At 43.1% G+C, this 18,510-nt stretch overlaps 1 protein-coding gene and 1 pseudogene across 1 annotated transcript in view; both read right to left on the bottom strand.

The window, feature by feature from the left end:
* LOC129762532 (neurotrimin) overlaps positions 1-18,510 on the bottom strand; it is a 946,497-nt gene that overhangs the window by 432,109 nt on the left and 495,878 nt on the right. The window lies entirely within an intron of this gene.
* Positions 2,496-2,624, bottom strand: LOC129763710 (U4 spliceosomal RNA; annotated as a pseudogene).

The raw sequence follows: 18,510 nt of genomic DNA, 5'->3' as shown, positions 1-18,510 counted from the left end.
TCTAACTGTAGAAGGTAGAGGAGAAGCCATATTCCTCATTATTTTGGCGTGAGGTTTCAGCCAGTTACTCATTTCTTCTAAAGATGGGGCATCACCAGTCGTCGTTCTATGGCGTGTCCATTCTATTTGCAGGTTATAAGGTAGTCTCTTAACTAGGTCTTCTATTAACCTCGCATCTAGTAGGTAACCTCTTTGATTTATGATCGTCATGTTTGCCACCATATTTTCTAAAGCATCTGACATTTCGATTATTATTGATCTACTTTCTCTTTTAAGCTTCTGTAGATCGTGCAGTAGTTCCTCATATATGAATTTAGGGTTTCCGAAATTTTCCTCTAGTCTCTCTATTATACTCGGAACATTTTCCGAGTTTATAAATAGTTGCTGCACGCTTCTAGCTGCGCGTCCTTCAAGGGCAGCTTCAAGTCTGGAGAGATTTTCATGATTGGAAAACGCACATTCTCTCGTGCTGACTTCGTAGATCCTTTTGAATTTAGCCCAATCTTTGGGCGACCCGCTGAATTTTGGCAAGGGAGTCAAAGCTTGCCTCTTCATTAGAATCGTAAAATCTCCATGCTGTGGAGCTGGCATCATTGCACTCTGCTCCCAGCCAATTGATGGACCGGATCTCATTGGTAGTGGTGTTTGAATCGTTGCTCGGTCACGTTGTTGCCCGGAGATATTGATTAGGGGTTCAGTTGACTGCGCTTGCGCCGGAGAGCATGGTAATTCTGTTTGTCGCTGTGTTGCTATTGTCGTTGCGCCCACGACTAAAGCGTTGAGTGATGCCTGCATTGTTACTATTTCCTTTTTTAATGTGGTTATGTTGTTGCGTTCGCTAACATGCATCTCAGCTAGTTGTGTAACTAGATTCGTCAGCTCCTCTATCTGTTTTTGTTCCCTCGAATTAGTTGAGGGATGAGACGCTGCAGGTGCCTGTGCCTTTCCCTCACTTTCGTTTGTTTTGGTAGGGGAACAAAGCGAGCATACTAAATAGGTTTCCTCTTCAGTGGGTGTATGTCCTACACAGGAATGATGATAATTCCTTTTGCACTGTCTGCATTGGACCAGATTGTCTAGTTCAATTTTCTTGCCACATGCATCACAGCACGGGCGTGATGATCTCGTAAAGCTTGATATCATTATTCCTGAGTGAGGAGCCTGGTTGCCGTCACTCGATGTTTAAACTGTGTTATAATGCGCAAGTGGCGAGGCGCCTGGTTGCCTTCGCCTTGTCTTAAACCAAGCGTGGCGCCTAGTTGCCTACGCTGATTTCAAACGTTGCACAATATTCGTCTTCCGGCCCTCGTGACCGGATTACAGTTGATGTTGACGAGGCGCCTGGTTGCCTTCGTCCAACTATACCTGACTGGCGATCGGTCTGTTTATAAAGCTGGACTTGTTTCAACAAGATGCCGATTTCTACGGCCTAATTTGTCCGTCTTTCAGGACCTAATTTCTGTTTCTTGAAATGCGCAATTTGCCTCTTGGCTAAATGGTGATGTCCACAGACAACCTCACCTTGTTCGTCTTTACAAGACCGAACCTCTCCGTTCAACGACGGGCGCAAATCAATTTAACAGGATTCTCAACTCAACCGAGCGTGTTGTGAGTTCGTACAGTGTCTTTAGGAAAAGACTCCTCTCTGGAGCCACCAAATGTGGCTGCAGGGTATCGTGCTGATTACGCTGGAGGAAAGATCCTCTCTGGAGCCACCAAATGTGGCTGCAGGGTATCGTGCTGATTACGCTGGAGGAAAGATCCTCTCTGGAGCCACCAAATGTGGCTGCAGTTCGAGATCGTGCTGATGACACGAAGGGAAAGCCCTTTACTGGACGCTATGTGGTAGGCCAGATCACGTAGAGCGCATAACGAGTATGCGCCTACTGGTGCGATCCGGTAGTACCGCGTCACTTGGGAGTTTGGCCGGGCGGAGCCAAGGGAAGGAAAAGGGAGAGGAAGGGTGGTTGGAATTTCGGATCTTTGGAGGAGGGGTGTTCAATACTTACCAGCGCTTGTTGCGCTGGGATCTGCCGGCGATGATGTCCAGGGTGCTCCCGATGGTGTCCAGGATGCTCGGGCGATGTCCAGGGTTGTGATACGTTTATGACAAAAAGAGGGGTTCGGTACTTCGCCACGACGCTCCTACGTCCGTGGTATGGTTGAGAGTGTCCAGTTGAGAGTGCGTTTATTCTGTTCAAGTTTTCTCTTATATACAGACATTGCCTTCTTATCTACCCCAGAAGGGCGTAGCATAAGAGAGAGAAAATTATAATTATTTATTCTAAGCCAGACGGGCGAACGAGGGATGATTATTAACACGCTCGCAGGCGTGTTATCTTTTCCTCTCCGTTTTATTACTTATTGTCCTAGCTCGGAGATAGGCTCCGTTTATAGCACCCATAGTGCTCTCTTTTTGGGATTTCTCCCGTCCTTCGGTATTTACGATCGGAGATAGGCTCTGATCGTAAACACATTACGTCGTTTTGCTTATTTTTGTTTTGTTCTCCTTCCCGGCGGGTTATCGCTGGCCGGAGGAGTTTTATGATATTTAGGTTTTCAGCTAGCAATAATCGCACTTCGGAAAAACCTCATTAGTTACGATAAAGCCACTGCGCAAGCTATTCTGTGTATTTAGGATAGAGCGCGATCTAAGCATCCGCTCTATCGTTCTCGCCATGAATCACGCTCTAAAGGCATGATCCGTGCGGCGACAATCAATAAGCTCAGAACAACTGCCACATTCACATACTCATCAGATCCTGGCAAACAAATTATGAAAAAATCAATTTGTGTTTTATTATTATTTTGGATAATGTTTTAGAAAGCATTGAACTGTATTTCCTAAACTCTTTTTTGGAAGGTTTAATGGCCCTGAAAAGCGCCTTGTTTTATGGAATGGTTCCAATTTCGAAAACTTTGTACTCGTGGTTTTGAAAAAAACCATTTCGAACGCCCTCGATGCCGCCTTGTTCTGGATTTGCATCCAAAGCAGTTTGTATAAAGAACAAACTTTTTTCTTCTGCTACCTGATGCCGTTTTGCGATTGCGTTTGCCACTCGCCACTCGCTGCAACTGCCTGTTGTCTTGATGTCCACCGAACCGAATGTGTTCTGCTCCGAATGCGGTTTTTCTTATCGTCGCGAGCAGCTTTACCAGCCAACTCGATCACTTCGGCGGCCGAAACTATATAGCGCCGGCTAGGTGGACTGGTGTACTGGTACTAACGCGCTCGGCCTAGCTACCCTTGCGAGGAACTCCAGATCAACACGGTTCGAGCGGGATTTTGCCTTTTCCTTCACTTTTCCTCCTTTACCATGTCCAGACATGGCTGCTTGGGTTGGTTTGTTGATGTGTTGTGATGCGAACCGATGTGGTGTACGGTTTGGATGAGAATGATCGTTACGGCAGCGGAGCGGGGATTTTTAAGCTGACTGGCTGGCTCGAGAATTACGCATGTGTGAGACTGCGACCAATGTTTCGTTCATTTTTTTCTTTTTCCTTTCCAATCGTGCTTCATTCTATTTCGCTGCTGCTCTGGTTTTGGTCGGTACGATTTGAGGAGCACAAAATGGACCAATCAAAAATGGGCACATAGTGCATTTTGACAATGCTTGATATTTCACAATTATTCAATTATTTATCTCAAGAAAAATGAAATGTTATTCGTTATGATAGATGCGTAGATATATTTCCTATCAATGGATGCAAAAACCTTTGCGATCTATTGAGAAATGCTCGAGTTATAAGCGTTCCAAATCTTGCATTTTTTCCTACTTGTTCAGTGCCTAGATTTCCATTTCACCCCCTAAATCTTCCGGTTAGACGTAGTCCTACGTCAAAAAAAACATGTTTCAAAGCGAAAACTTTCCACCCACAATAGTCCACACCGACAATTCGAATAATCCCATCAACTAGGCATCATTCCAATATGCAAAACTTAATGAAAGTTCAAACAGATGCGATGCGATGCAAGATTTGCTTGTACCATTATCCCTACCGTAAGCCGAAGTGAATCACTAAGCCCAGATCAAAGCTGCAATGCATTCGCAAGGAACAACAATTTGCAGAACCAGAAGGATAAACAAACACTGGTCATGCGATGCAATGAGTATAATCTGCGTTCCGAACGCACCGTAAAGCTATCCGAAGGACTCGCGCCACTCTCTTTATGGAATTGTACCTCATGACAGGGTTAGGAACCACCTCAGCGCCGCTTGAATCGCATTTTTCCAACCCCCCCCCCCCCCCCATCGAAGGTACATTTCTGAAGAGCGCTTCGCCGGTGGCACAGCCTCGGCGCAATTACTGGCCTCGGTCAACAGCTGTTGACAGTGTAGATTATGACTATCCCCAATCAGGGGGAAAACAACAACCCAACGTTGGGGACAGTGCTTCGACCAACAGTAGGGATAGTTTACCGGCACCGGTGTTTGCACACGTGGTGTGATTGTTCTCTAATTTTTGCAATCAAGTTAATCTCTTCCGAGTTTGCTTTTTCAGCGGGTATAAAACGAGCCAGTCTAATGGTATTTCAATGGCCACGACTGAATCCACATTCTGTGGGTTGATAATGAAAATCGAAGATTATCGTTGGGATTTTGTGCAGCGATGTGGGTGGATTTCCAAATGCGACAACAACGATGTAATAATGACTGGTAACCATAGTCAACTTCTGTTTGTTTCATCAGTGTGGTTCGGTTGGCACCATAAAATATTATTTTTTCTGTAACTTTTGCCATCCATCTGCGATACAGACTCCTTCTCTCAGTCTTCCCCCGGCGAGGTTGATGGAACGCGCGGGTGTCGACTTGGACACCGCACAAATGATGGAGTAAAACAACGAGAAGCTGCTTTCTACGACGTTCGTGAAAAATCTTTCAATTTTTCTAATGGAAAAACCCGTCACCCGTCAACAGTATATGGATGTGTAAAGGAAAAGTGCACCGGCTGCTCGGTGCACGTGTTGTACTTTTCCCTGCGAGATTACATTCTGCTGAACTGCTCGATTTGACACAACTAAAAGAGGAAATCATGAAAATCGCAACGTGTCAGTTGGGACTCGTGTGAGAGAAAGATGGGTGAGGAACAAAAAAAAAAAACGGAAAGGTGAGATATGACCTGGGGGAAATTTTGACACCACCCAGATGGGCTGTTGGGAGGCATTCAATAATGCTTTAAAATAGATGAAAATGATGGAAGGTGGGACGGCGAGCGTTCGCTGGAGGAGTAATGTTGCCTTTATTCGATAATAATTCAACTTTATGATTCCATTCGTTCTGGTTACTGCTTTAACTGGATTAATTTCTTGACTTCTTTCTGCTCACACTCGAAATTAATGTTGGGTGCTATGAAACTTTGTGTAAAAATTTTTGGTGTAAAAAGTCGGTGACAGAGCTGAATATTATAAAGAATTATTTATTTCATCTGAATGTCAGCATATTTCCATCGACTAGTTTATTCAATTCCCTTCGGATAGTATTTTAGAATGCTTCGAAATAACTGTATAGTAGTATGATTTAGTCGACCTGAAATGGTTTTTTTTTATAGCATCAGTTGATTATTGATTGATGATCCATTCTTGCCCTCGCAGAACAATACGAAAGCTGATCATATGTCGCAATTTGTTCCTTGTCAATGCCTTGAAGGTTATTCCGGTGACCTTTTTCGCAATTAGTATACTCTCGGCTACAGGCAATTCTGTACCTGTTGCACCAGCATAATTATTCTACATCTAATAACTAAATCAATCTATCTTTAACTCCGCATGGAAACAACAACAATTGTAACCCGTGCCGCCACGTTGGGCGCCAAATGTAACCCGTGCCGCCGCGAAAGCGCGCGAGATCCACAATTCCAACAACAGAGGGACACTTCGGCCGGTCCAAGGAGTACCGATTACGCTGAAAAGTTCTCCTCACTGGACCTACTAGAAGATGTCCGTTCCACCCACCTTGAACCTGGTTTCGTAGAACAGGAGCAGGGGTTGAAGAACTACAACAAGATGAGGAGTCCCAACCCTGGACTCGAGACCTGCTGAAAATTAATCGGTTTGTCGGGTTTTTAGGCTTTTAGGCCGCCAGCCAGTAAATATAGAGTTCTCCAAGATCTACTCTAACTCACAACATTTATTCATTACATCAGACTATCTTCATTTACATTAATTCTAACTCAAACACGAAATTCATTCATAACCGAAAACAGAGAACGTTTAATGAATCCATAAAATTTAACTCTGAACATACATTTTATTTACTTCTACAATATCTGGTTTCGAACCCTCGACCCATGGGTGCAAGCTTAAAGTACGTCGCGTTTGCAATCTGATCTATTTCTTCATACTACTTATGGGTGGCTCTATACCGCTTTATCACCACGGTGGCTGCTCTGCTTTATCACCACGTCCAGCGATGAATGACGATGCTGCAGTGATGTTCGCACACGACTGGATAAGTGATCCGGGACGGGCTTCTTCTCGTGCGCGAGTGTTAAGGTGGGACCAGAATGCCGCGCCATGCGTCGCGTTGCGACAATTGTGCTTTGACACTTCATTTTAAATATGTGTGTTTCCATTTAGTCGAACACAATAATGCGTTGCGTCATTAGCATCGTTGTACTAAACGCTAACATTTGTTCTAAACTGCTTGCGCAGAATTCGCGATGACAGTGGCATGGTGTCGACGTCTGGTGACAATTTCAAATTAGGGCCATAATTTGGGTCCCAAACTCATTAGTGTAATCTCTATCAGATTAGAAGACACGAAGCCGGTTTTTAATTTTCACATCATGTTATTTGATTACTTGAAACACGTGTTTCTGACTTTCATTCAACCATATGGCTAAACAATTCCAACATTGTTGCTGAATTTTTTCATCATAATATAGAGTTGTCTTCATAAACAATTTTCGTATGAGACTTTTTCACCACCTGCAAACAAAAATGTTTTTCATTCAAATAGAGTACTAGTTTGATATAGAAAAGCTAATTTTCATTCATAATTTTAATTTTGAAAACGTGTTCATTCCGACTGAAAATCAGCTATTCTTTCACTCTCCCCTAAACTAGTAAACGAAGCTCAATGCCGCCAGCGCGGATATGTCAATGTGTTGTTTTTAAAAACATTCAACTGATCCTTGGACACAACAAGAATAAGATTTTCATACGAACTTTATTTTGTTTTTGTTTACATGAAAAGTGGTGACGCGAATGCTAGATTGTGACTGCAAATCAGCAGACTGCGTCGGTCGAATGTTTTAGTACAAAACGCAAGCAATGACTGCTGATGAGAAGCAACGCACAACGCGGCATTCTGTTTCCACCTTTAGGCATACTCTGCGCGTCCACTGAAGTTGACGACGGCCCTATCCAAACCTCAATCGTGGGGTCAGCGAGCGGCTCTTCCTAAATCAGGGACATCGAACATCACACGAAAGCCACAATTTAGATAAAAGCCACGATTTAAGTTATGCCACGTGCCACAAGCTTACCTCGAATTATGATCGATGGGGGTACTAGTCGAGGGTACAACACCTTTTCTATTACAAGGGACAACTCTACTTTTGCACTAACAAGTTATCTAACACGTACAAGAAAACAAACATGGGAAAAAAAGAAAAAATCCACTTAAATCAACTCCGACTGCACTTTTTACCGATTATTACCTTTCCGTAATATGGTTCGCGATCCACATTAACTAAACCGCTCCTGCCTATTCCACGGCCAAAGCAGGAATGGGCGAGCATATCTTGAATCCTCAGATCAGCGAGATACTAATTGGAACCGGAAGCACGTAATAGTTAACGATGTTAACTCTTCCGTATTCATACCGAAATTCCCCTGCGCTTTCATTGGTCGCACTTACAAGCCTTCGCGGGCGATGCCCTTTAACCTCCCGAGAACAGTTCAAGTCGAAACGCTCGCCGGGTTTTAAAATTTAAAGAACAAGAAACCCCCGCCGAAGCACTCTGCTATTTGGGGGAAATATCCAAAACGAAAATAAAGGGTGTGTCACATCAAATTGCATCACGGAAAAAACGCTGTAGAAATTTAATTTTTAGGAATTATATCTTCAGCTTTCGCTTATAATCAGATAAGAGTGTATAGATCACGTTGGCCATGCTTCACTGTCAATTTTTCGTAAATTTGGAAAAATGTCGTCGAACGAAAAAGAGCGTCGTGAATTAATCCTGCGCACTCATTTCGAGAATCCGGAGTTGTCACATCGGGATATTGGTAAGATGCTGGGAATCGTCCAATCCACGGTCAGCAGAGTACTAAAACGATACTTCGAGAACCTAACCATCGACCGGAAGGTGAAGAACGGCAAAAATGGATGCTCCGTCAGTGAAAAAGATCCCAAGCGCGTAGTTAAGCAGTTTAGACGTGATCCGAGAAGTTCGGTCCGGGATGTCGCCAATAAGCTGAATTTGTCAAGTTCATTCATCCAGCGGACCAAGCAGCGGGAGGGCCTGCGTACATACAAGGTTCAGAAGGCTCCTAACCGCGACGAAAGGCAAAACATGGTGGGGAAGACGCGAGCCCGGAAGCTGTACACCGAAATGCTGACGAAGCCGCATTGCCTGGTAATGGACGGCGAAACCTACGTCAAAGCGGACTTTCGTCAGCTGCCGGGCCTGTTGTTCTTCTCCGCAGAGGACAAATTCAGCGTTCCGGAGGAGATTCGCAAGCAGAAACTATCCAAGTTTGCCAAAAAGTACATGGTGTGGCAAGCGATCTGCTCTTGCGGAAAGCGGAGCGCCCCCTTCGTGATGACCGGCACGGTAAACGGGCAGGTTTACCTTAAGGAGTGCCTACAGAAGCGCTTACTACCACTATTGAAGCAGCACGAGGGCCCGACCATCTTCTGGCCGGATCTCGCTTCGTGCCACTATTCAAAGGACGTATTGGAGTGGTACGAAGCCAACGGGGTCACCTTTGTGCCAAAGGAAATGAACCCGCCCAACGCGCCGGAGCTTCGCCCAATAGAGAAATATTGGACGATTATGAAGCAGGCCCTCCGGAAGAACCCAAAAGTTCTCAAATCGGAGGCGGACTTCAAGAGAAAATGGATTTCTGTTCAAAAAAGTCACAGGGTTGTTGTGTCCGAGACACGACCGCATAGTTGACGTAGGATTCCGTTAGGCTATCTGTTGATTTTGAGTATGTTTGAAGAAACATCGTGGAACTCTTTGATAATGATTCGGTGGCCCTGATAAAGGCCGTTTTGTTTGGTTGTTGGGTATTGTTTGTTCACTCCACCAGTGTTTACCGAGTGATGATGACAGAAGGATGGTAAACAGTCGTTGGATGGTGCGTATCAGATATAAGATACCAAAGTGGAACGAGATATGATGAGAACCGCTCTCTGTGATACTAGACGAGATGCCTCCTGTGTTATGTATGGATGAACTAAAGAAAAAAATAACTCACCAATGTAACATAAGATAATTACCAATACCGAACACAATTATCAATTTTTCTCATCAGTAAAAACATGTTACTTTTATATAGAGAAATGATATTTGAAATGGAAAAGTGATTTTCTTTTATAATGTTTACTTTCTGAGTGTTTATTAAACCCAATGCGAATTTTAATTGGGCGAACAACATCTAATACTATATGTAGAGCATATGGGAAATCAGTTTTTCTACTATTTCTTCACTTTTCCAATCTTTCTCGTCGTATAAATTTTCCTTGGGTGAAAATGAACACAACAAAACATACAGCTTAAACCAAACGACTCGTTCTTGAGCGGGAACACACCTTGATTTTTATTTATGAAAATTGAAATAAATCGTTTCATATATCAAGTCATTTTAACACAAATGCTACCATATACAATTTTACACTTACACTTGTGCTTAATTTTTCACAATACACTATCGGTCATTGAAATGAAAATTCACGAAGCAACCAACTTTAAAGTTCCAAATTTAAATTTTATTTGCTAGAATTAATCGTATCACTCACCTTACTTGCAATATAAAAATGCCCCCGACTTGAATATATTTGCAACGCCGATTTCCCTCGGGCACCTTGGTTTTGATGTCTCTGTTAGGGAATACATTTCGGTAGGAACAAAAGCTACCCCTACTTTCATGTATTTGCATTGCCGATTTCCCCCAGGCAGCTTGGTTTTGATGTCTCTGTTAGGGACCCGCCCCATGTGTCGTCAATTTCGAACAATCAGAAGGGGGTATTTCCGTTAGGAAAGGTGTTAAGATTTTTTAATTGTTCGATATGTAGTTACATGATATATATTATTTTATTCAAGGTGAAAAATTGTTATAGAGTGCCGAAATCGTTTGATGCAAAAATCTCATTAATCCACCATGAAATGACTGAGCAATAAGCGTTTGAAATTGGACATTTTTCACGATGCGATCGATTTTCGTTTTTCAATTTATACCCCCATATGTTCCCGAAGGACGTAATCCTACGTCAAAAAACTACAACTCGCACCTAAAGAGGAAGGTGCGAGCATACGGGCTTGGGCTCGAAGTATGAATAAAAAGAAAATGCCAAAAGTTGTTTAATAGTTTTTATTTTACTGTCTAAAATTTTCAAAAGGATCGGTCTACTGGGCGAATTTCTACAGCGTTTTTTCCGTGATGCAATTTGATGTGACACACCCTTTAGCGAAAAAAGGAAAGCATGAGTCTTTCGGGCGTGTTGGTTTATTTATTTATTTCCACCGTCTTCGATTACACGCACAGACTGAACTATTTACTTACAATCTATGTATAATTAATTATCCTATTTCTGAAAACGTTTTTGCTTAAATTGAAATCAAATGGATTGTTGTTGCCGTAGTTTATTCTATGATATGGAACAGCTAGTAGCGATGAATTCCGAAAACGACGGGGAGGAATGTTCAAATGAACCTGTGCAAGAAGTTCAGGGCAGTCAATGGAGCCTTGCAGTATGTCGAAGATAAATATCCTTTGCAATGTAACGCGCCTGGTTGATAATGTTTCCAATCCTATCAGCTTGCACCGGTCGGAATATGGAGGAAGATTAGATGGGTCATTCCACGGGAGCAGTCTCAGGGCAAAACGTAATTTTTTTTTCTGCAACTGTTCTATCGTCAAAGCATGAACTACATAGAAAGGGGACCAAACAGGAACAGCGTATCCCAGAATGCTGCGGACCAATGGAGCAGTATAACATCTTTAGGGCACGAGTGTCTGTGAACTCATATGCGTGACGGCGGATGAATCCCAACACGGTGAAAGCTTTGGCAGTCATAATGCCCACGTGTACGTTGAATCGGAGCTTTGAATCAATCGTAACTCCGAGATCGCTGATAGTCGATGTACGTTCCAGTTCTGACGATTCCAACAAACATTGATTGATCAACGAATGCAAGTTTGGACGATGAAAGCCGGAGACACAAGTCGTTGATGTATATGATAAATAATAGCGGTCCCAAAACGCTTCCCTGCGGTACACCAGATGTGATGTAGAAACTACGGAATCTAGCTGAGTTGACCACAACATATGCACTGCGATCACTAAGGTACGAAAAAATCCATTCTGTTATTGAATCTGGAAAGCCTATGCACTTCAGTTTCTCAACAATTAGAATGTACGGGATAGTATCGAAGGCTTTCGCGAAGTCAATATAAACCGTGTCAACTTGCCGCCTCTCTTCAATTTCTCGGGACAGTGCGGTGACGTAGCACATGAGATTCGTTGTGGTCGAGCGATGTTGCATAAATCCATGTTGCTCTTCGTAGATAACAGATGATGCAGCGTTATATAGGACATTATGCACCAGTCTTTCAAACACCTTGCTGAGACAGCAAAGTATAGACACTCCACGATAGTTTGTTACTTGACTAAAATCCCCAAATTTATGGATAGGAACGTTAACGCTGGGAAGATTCGTTCCTGAAGCGATCGATTGAGTAGACGAGCAATCGCAAGTTCTTTGGAGCATTTTTTCAACAACAAGGGTGGCAATGCGGTGGTGGTGGACTCTTTCGAGAACTCGCGAGCTGATCGGACAAGTTTGAGAATCGATCCGATAACGGTGTTTTTTTTTTCACGCAGATTTATATTGTGCTTTTTTTCATCAGCGCTTGCGAGTGAAGCGAGCTCAATAAAAAGTGGTGCACGATCGAGACGCTGAGGATCCAGTTCAGATCAACACACATTCATCACACGTTACACAGCAGCGGCAAGTAGAAGTTTATTTTTCTATTGTTCCATTTATCATTCCTTCAACCTCCTGTGTACGATTTACACCATTGTCCAACATTGTATTTACCAGATCGGCAAGCGTTGGCATTAGGGGTGTACATTTTTCATACATTACCGTTGAACTTTTGTTGAAACTTTTTTTCATTTTTGAATTTATACAATAAAAAATTGAAATAAATATAATTTATATATACCTTTAATACAAATATAATTTATTTACTCATTTATTTTTTTTTCTATTTTTTTATTATTATTCTATACTGTTCACATCGAACAGGTGACTAATTTATTATTATGGCTGAGGGCGGGGAGGATCCCCCATCCACGTCATTGAATGTTTCTGATGCTGACCCACCTCCTGAAGAGCAGGAGGATGAAGCAGACATTGAGGAGGAAAATTCTGTGTATGAAGTAGAAAGTTCTGAAGATGAGGAAATTGATGAAAAACATGATTTTCGTCTAAAGGAATACCCGGAGGGATTCAAAGGTCCATTCATTGTATACTTTAGACGAAAATCAAAACCTCTTAATGTCATTCGCATCTCAAAAGAACTAACGCAGAAATTTTCCAAAGTTACTGAAATTACTCGGATGGGGCCAGACAAATTACGAGTTGTCGTCTCTTGCAGGACCCAAACGAATGCAATAACGCGCTGTGATCTCTTTGCGATTAAGTATCGCGTATACGTACCCTGTTGCAACGTTGAAATAGACGGTGTAATAAACGAAAAGGGTTTGACTCGAAAAGAGATACTCGATGGTGTCGGTCGCTTCAAGAACTCCTCACTCAAAAGTGTGAAGATTCTTGAATGCGATCGACTGAAGTCTGTGTCACTTAAAAATGACAAACGAGTTCTCAATCGGACAAACTCTTTTCGTGTGACATTTGAGGGTTCCGCTCTTCCAAACTACGTTGCAATAGGTGCACTTCGTTTACCTGTTCGGTTGTTTGTACCCCGGGTAATGAAATGCAACAAATGTATGCAACTCGGTCACACGGCCGCCTATTGTTGCAATAAACAACGTTGCGCAGATTGTGGAGAGAGTCATGATGGGACTTCTTGCGCAAAAGAGCGCAAGTGTCTTCATTGCGACGGGGCCCCCATGATCTTTCTCAATGCCCGGTGTACATACAACGAGGGGAAAAAATCAAGCGTTCCTTAAAGGAACGTTCCAAGCGGACTTATGCAGAAATGCTTAAGAGTTCCGTTCCAACGACTCAGGACAATCCCTACTCCATTCTGCAGAACGACGAGTCTGTTGCTGACGCTCCTAATGCAGGAAGTTCCGGTACATCGCAGGGTGCCATTAGGAAAAGAAAAATTACTTCTTTTCCATCACTCCCCAGAAAGAAGACCGAAACTTCCCAAGTTGGAATGAAACCTCGTATCGAACGTGCTGAGAATAGACCGAAGCAAGTACCTCCTGGTTTAAGCGGTTCTTCTACGCACCAGGGGTCCTCAGCACTTCCCGGAGCAGAGCCCAACACGTCTGTTCCTTTTTCGCGGTCGAGGCAACAGCCACAATCTGGCTTGCTTGCGCTTTCTGACCTTGTGGACAATATTTTAAATGCTTTAAATATAAATGACCCTCTTAAAAGCATAGTATTATGTTTGCTCCCGATTGTGAGAACATTTTTGAAAGAAAAATGTGGTTTTTTAGCAGCGTTCATTTCCTTCGATGCCTGATTCAGTGCAAGAGGTCAAGGATTTGACCACTGTAATACAGTGGAATTGCAGAAGCATCATCCCTAAACTAGATCAATTTAAATTTTTAATTCATAGTTCTAACTGTGATGTATTTTCCCTCTGTGAAACATGGCTTTCTTCAGCCGACGAACTGAATTTCCACGATTTTAACATTATTCGCCTCGATCGAAATGACTCGTTTGGTGGCGTACTATTGGGGATCAAAAAATGTCACTCCTTCTATAGAGTCACTCTCCCATCGATGACAGGCATTGAAGTTGTCGCTTGCCAGACACAAATCAATGGCAAAGACCTCTGCATTGCCTCGATATATATTCCTCCAAGAACTATGGTTGGCCACCATCAGTTTTTTGATATCATCGAGGCACTGCCGGAGCCGCGGCTAATCTTAGGTGACCTCAACTCCCATGGAACAGCATGGGGTTCACTCTACGATGACAACCGTGCCACTTTGATTTATGATCTGTGCGACAACTTCAAATTGACAGTTTTGAATACTGGGGAAGCAATTAGAATAGCCAACCCTCCTGCACGGGCAAGTATGCTAGACATATCACTTTGCTCTTCTTCGTTATCCCTGGATTGCACGTGGAAGGTAATCCAAGATCCCCACGGTAGTGACCACCTGCCAATAATTTTATCGATCGCCAATGAATCAGGTTCTCGTGAGTCAGTCGATATTGCTTATGACCTCACGAAAAATATTGACTGGAGAAAATTTGCAGAAATAATATCTGAAGCACTTGTTTCAATGCATGAACTTCCTCCACTCGAAGAGTATAACTTTATATCGAGTTTGATTTACGAAAGCGCACTTCAAGCTCAAAAGAAACGTGTTCCTGCTACCACTTTCCGACGTCGTCCTCCATCACTTTGGTGGGACAAGGAGTGTTCAAAGGTCTACCTTGAAAAATCATCCGCTTTCAAAAAATTCAGGAAAACTGGATCAGTGGAATGGTTTCGAAAGTACCAAGCTCTAGAAGCCAAACTAAAAGGTCTGATTAAAGCAAAAAAGCGTGGATATTGGCGAAAGTTCGTCAATGGTTTGTCAAGGGAGACCGCTATGAGCACTCTTTGGAATACGGCTAGGAGAATGCGTGGCTGGAACCATACAAATGAAAGTGAGGAATACTCTGACCGTTGGATCTTCAAATTTGCAAGAAAGGTTTGTCCCGATTCCGTTCCTGCACAAAGCGTCGTACGCGACATTCCGCTCCAATGCGACTATGAGAATTTTTGATGGTAGATTTCTCAATTGCCCTCTTCTCATGTAACAATTCAGCTCCTGGGTCGGACAAGATTAAATTCAACTTGTTGAAGAATCTTCCCGATTTGGCAAAACAGCGTTTGCTGAACTTGTTCAACAAGTTTCTGGAGCTGAATATTGTCCCGCATGACTGGAGACAAGTGAGAGTGATAGCCATACGGAAACCCAACAAGCCGGCTTGCGATCACAACTCGTATAGACCGATTGCAATGTTATCCTGTATTCGTAAATTGTTAGAGAAAATGATTCTACTTCGTTTGGACAAGTGGGTTGAAGCGAACAATTTGCTGTCAAATACGCAGTTTGGCTTCCGCCGAGGTAAAGGGACGAACGATTGTCTGGCGCTGCTATCTTCCGAAATCCAAATCGCATTTGCTCGTAAAGAACAAATGGCTTCCGTTTTTCTCGATATCAAAGGGGCATTTGATTCAGTTTCCATGGAAATTCTCTCAGAGAAGCTTCATAATCGTGGACTTTCACCAATTCTCAACAATTTCCTGTACAATTTACTGTCAGAAAAGCACATGATTTTCTCTCATGGCAGCTCGAAATCTTCTCGTTACAGTTTTATGGGCCTACCACAAGGCTCCTGCCTAAGCCCCCTCTTGTATAGTTTTTACGTCAATGATATAGATGATTGTCTAACTAGAGACTGCACGCTGAGACAACTTGCAGACGATGGAGTTATTTCCATCACGGGTACCAATCCCGTCGTTCTGCAAAAGTCGTTGCAAGATACCCTGAACAATCTGTTCACGTGGGCCCTAAAGCTGGGTATCGAATTCTCTACGGAGAAAACTGAAATGGTCGTTTTTTCTAGGAAGCACGAACCCGCCCAATTCCAGCTTCACCTATCCGGCAAAACGATCAAGCACTCGATGTTTTTCAAATACCTTGGAGTATATTTTGACTCTAAATGTACCTGGGGAATACACATTGCGTATTTGAAACAGAAATGCCAGAAAATGAAAGAATCAATTTTCTCCAAACAATAGCCGGAACATGGTGGGGTGCCCATCCAGGAGACCTCATTCAGTTGTACAAAACAACGATATTATCAGTGTTAGAATATGGCAGTTTTTGCTTCCGATCAGCTGCCAGGATTCATATTCTCAAGCTGGAGAGAATACAATATCGTTGCTTGCGTATAGCCATGGGGTGTTTGCATTCGACACATACGATGAGTCTCGAAGTCTTGGCAGGAGTACCCCCGCTTACTCTTCGGTTCACAGAATTATCCTACAGATTTCTCATCCGTTGCAAGATCATGAATCCATTGGTGATTGATAACTTCGAAAATCTACTCCAACTGATTCCTCAGTCAAGTTTTATGTCTTTATACCATGAGTACCTTACCCACGACGTGCACCCTTCACCAGGCATCTCCAACCAAGTTTGCTTCCCATACTTCTGCAATTCCTCTGTCATTTTTTATCTGTCCATGCGACAAAAAATCCATGGAATCCCAGATCGTCTACGCTCAGATTCTATTCCGCCGATATTTTCGGCAGAATATGGGAAAGTTAGATCTGATAAAATGTTCTTTACTGACGGTTCATGCATAAACGGGTCCACTGGCTTTGGCATCTTCAATGAAAATTCCAGTGCCTCTTTCAAACTCAAAGATCCTTGTTCCGTGTATGTTGCTGAACTGGGTGCGATATACTACGCACTGGGGATCATTGAAACATTGCCCATCGACCACTATTTTATTTTTTCAGACAGTCTCAGCTCAATAGAGGCAATCCGCTCAATGAAGGTTGATAAACGCTCATCTTATTTCCTAACTAGAATAAGACAACTATTGAGTGTTTTGGTCGAAAAATTATTCAAGATTACCTTAGCATGGGTTCCCTCTCATTGTTCGATTCCGGGGAATGAGAAAGCGGACTCGCTAGCTAAGGTGGGCGCTTTAGAAGGCACACTTTTTGAAAGGAAAATTGCTTATAATGAATTTTTCCACATTCCTCGTCAGTACACGCTCGTAAGTTGGCAGCGCATGTGGAGTGGTGATGAGTTCGGTCGTTGGTTACACACGATTATCCCTAAGGTCTCGACGAGTGCATGGTTCAAGGAATTGAATGTAGGTCGTGATTTCATTCGCGTGATATCTCGGCTTATGTCCAATCACTACAACCTAAACGCGCATCTCTATCGCATTGGGATCGCAGCAAACAATCTTTGTGATTGTGGCGATGGCTACCACGACATCGAGCATGTTGTCTGGTCGTGTATCCGGTTCCATACTGCTCGCTCTCAGCTCTCTAGAGCACTGAGAGCACAAGGCAGACAATCGGAGATCCCCGTCCGGGATATCTTAGGTAGCCGTGATCCTGATCTTCTGCTTCATCTATACCTGTTCCTCAGAAACGCCGATGTCAACGTTTAATGATGTTTCCTTCGTTGTGTCCCCGTTTTATATCCCTCCTATCCGATCGATAAACTTTTACTTAGTCGCGGCAATACATACACACACTCTTTACAGATACACGGGCCAAAGGTTGTGAAGTCCACTGATCATTCAACAAGAGCCAAAGGTTGTACCGCTTATGACAACTCTACACGAACTGACGATTGCGCCGGCTAGTGACCATTCTATCCTGGATTCCTCGAGTCGAGAAAGACGCACCACGCTAGATATGAGGTACAGACTAGGGGGGCGTTGCTGATTAAGGGTCAGCTGCATCCCAAAAGGAAGTATCCCGTATCGGGCACACGTACAGAGCATTGGAGACAGCAACATCCGAATTACGAAAACACTTGTAATACTAACCTCGAGCCAACCGCGAGTAATCGGTTACATATTACTAACATAGATAATAAGAAAAATTGTAGAATAAGAAAATTGTTTTGAACTCCCGGCCCCGTGAGGCTAACGCCATATGAGCCTTGATAAAAATATATATTTTGGAAAAAAAAAAGGGTGGCATACCATCTGTGCCTTATCCATTTTTGATATCCAGATCCTCTAAGGCTTCCAGTACTTCACTCATAGAAAATTGCAGGATGGGCAGATTTATGTTGTGCGTAGGAATGTGAGCAAAACAATCCCTACTTGGTACAGGTGTTGCTTTGCTAAACACGCTCTCCAAAAATATAGAAAACAGATTAGCAGCGTCCGTATTCGTGTGGGACTGGACATCTTTGAAGTTGACGTTACGTGGAATGCGAGTTGAAGTTTGCCGTTGATTCACGAAGTTCCAAAAGCGCGATGGATTTTGCCTCATGCTGGCTTGGATCCTTGATAAATAGTCGTCGTAGGTGGACGACAGCATTGATTTGTACGACATTTCAATTTCACGGAGATTTTCACGGTCGCTCTCAGATT

This window comes from Toxorhynchites rutilus, chromosome 1 (genome assembly GCF_029784135.1).
Source record: "Toxorhynchites rutilus septentrionalis strain SRP chromosome 1, ASM2978413v1, whole genome shotgun sequence".
Taxonomy (NCBI): Eukaryota; Metazoa; Arthropoda; class Insecta; order Diptera; family Culicidae; genus Toxorhynchites; species Toxorhynchites rutilus.
Note: the sequence above shows the minus strand (reverse complement) of the source record. Positions and strands in the feature narration are given on the sequence as shown.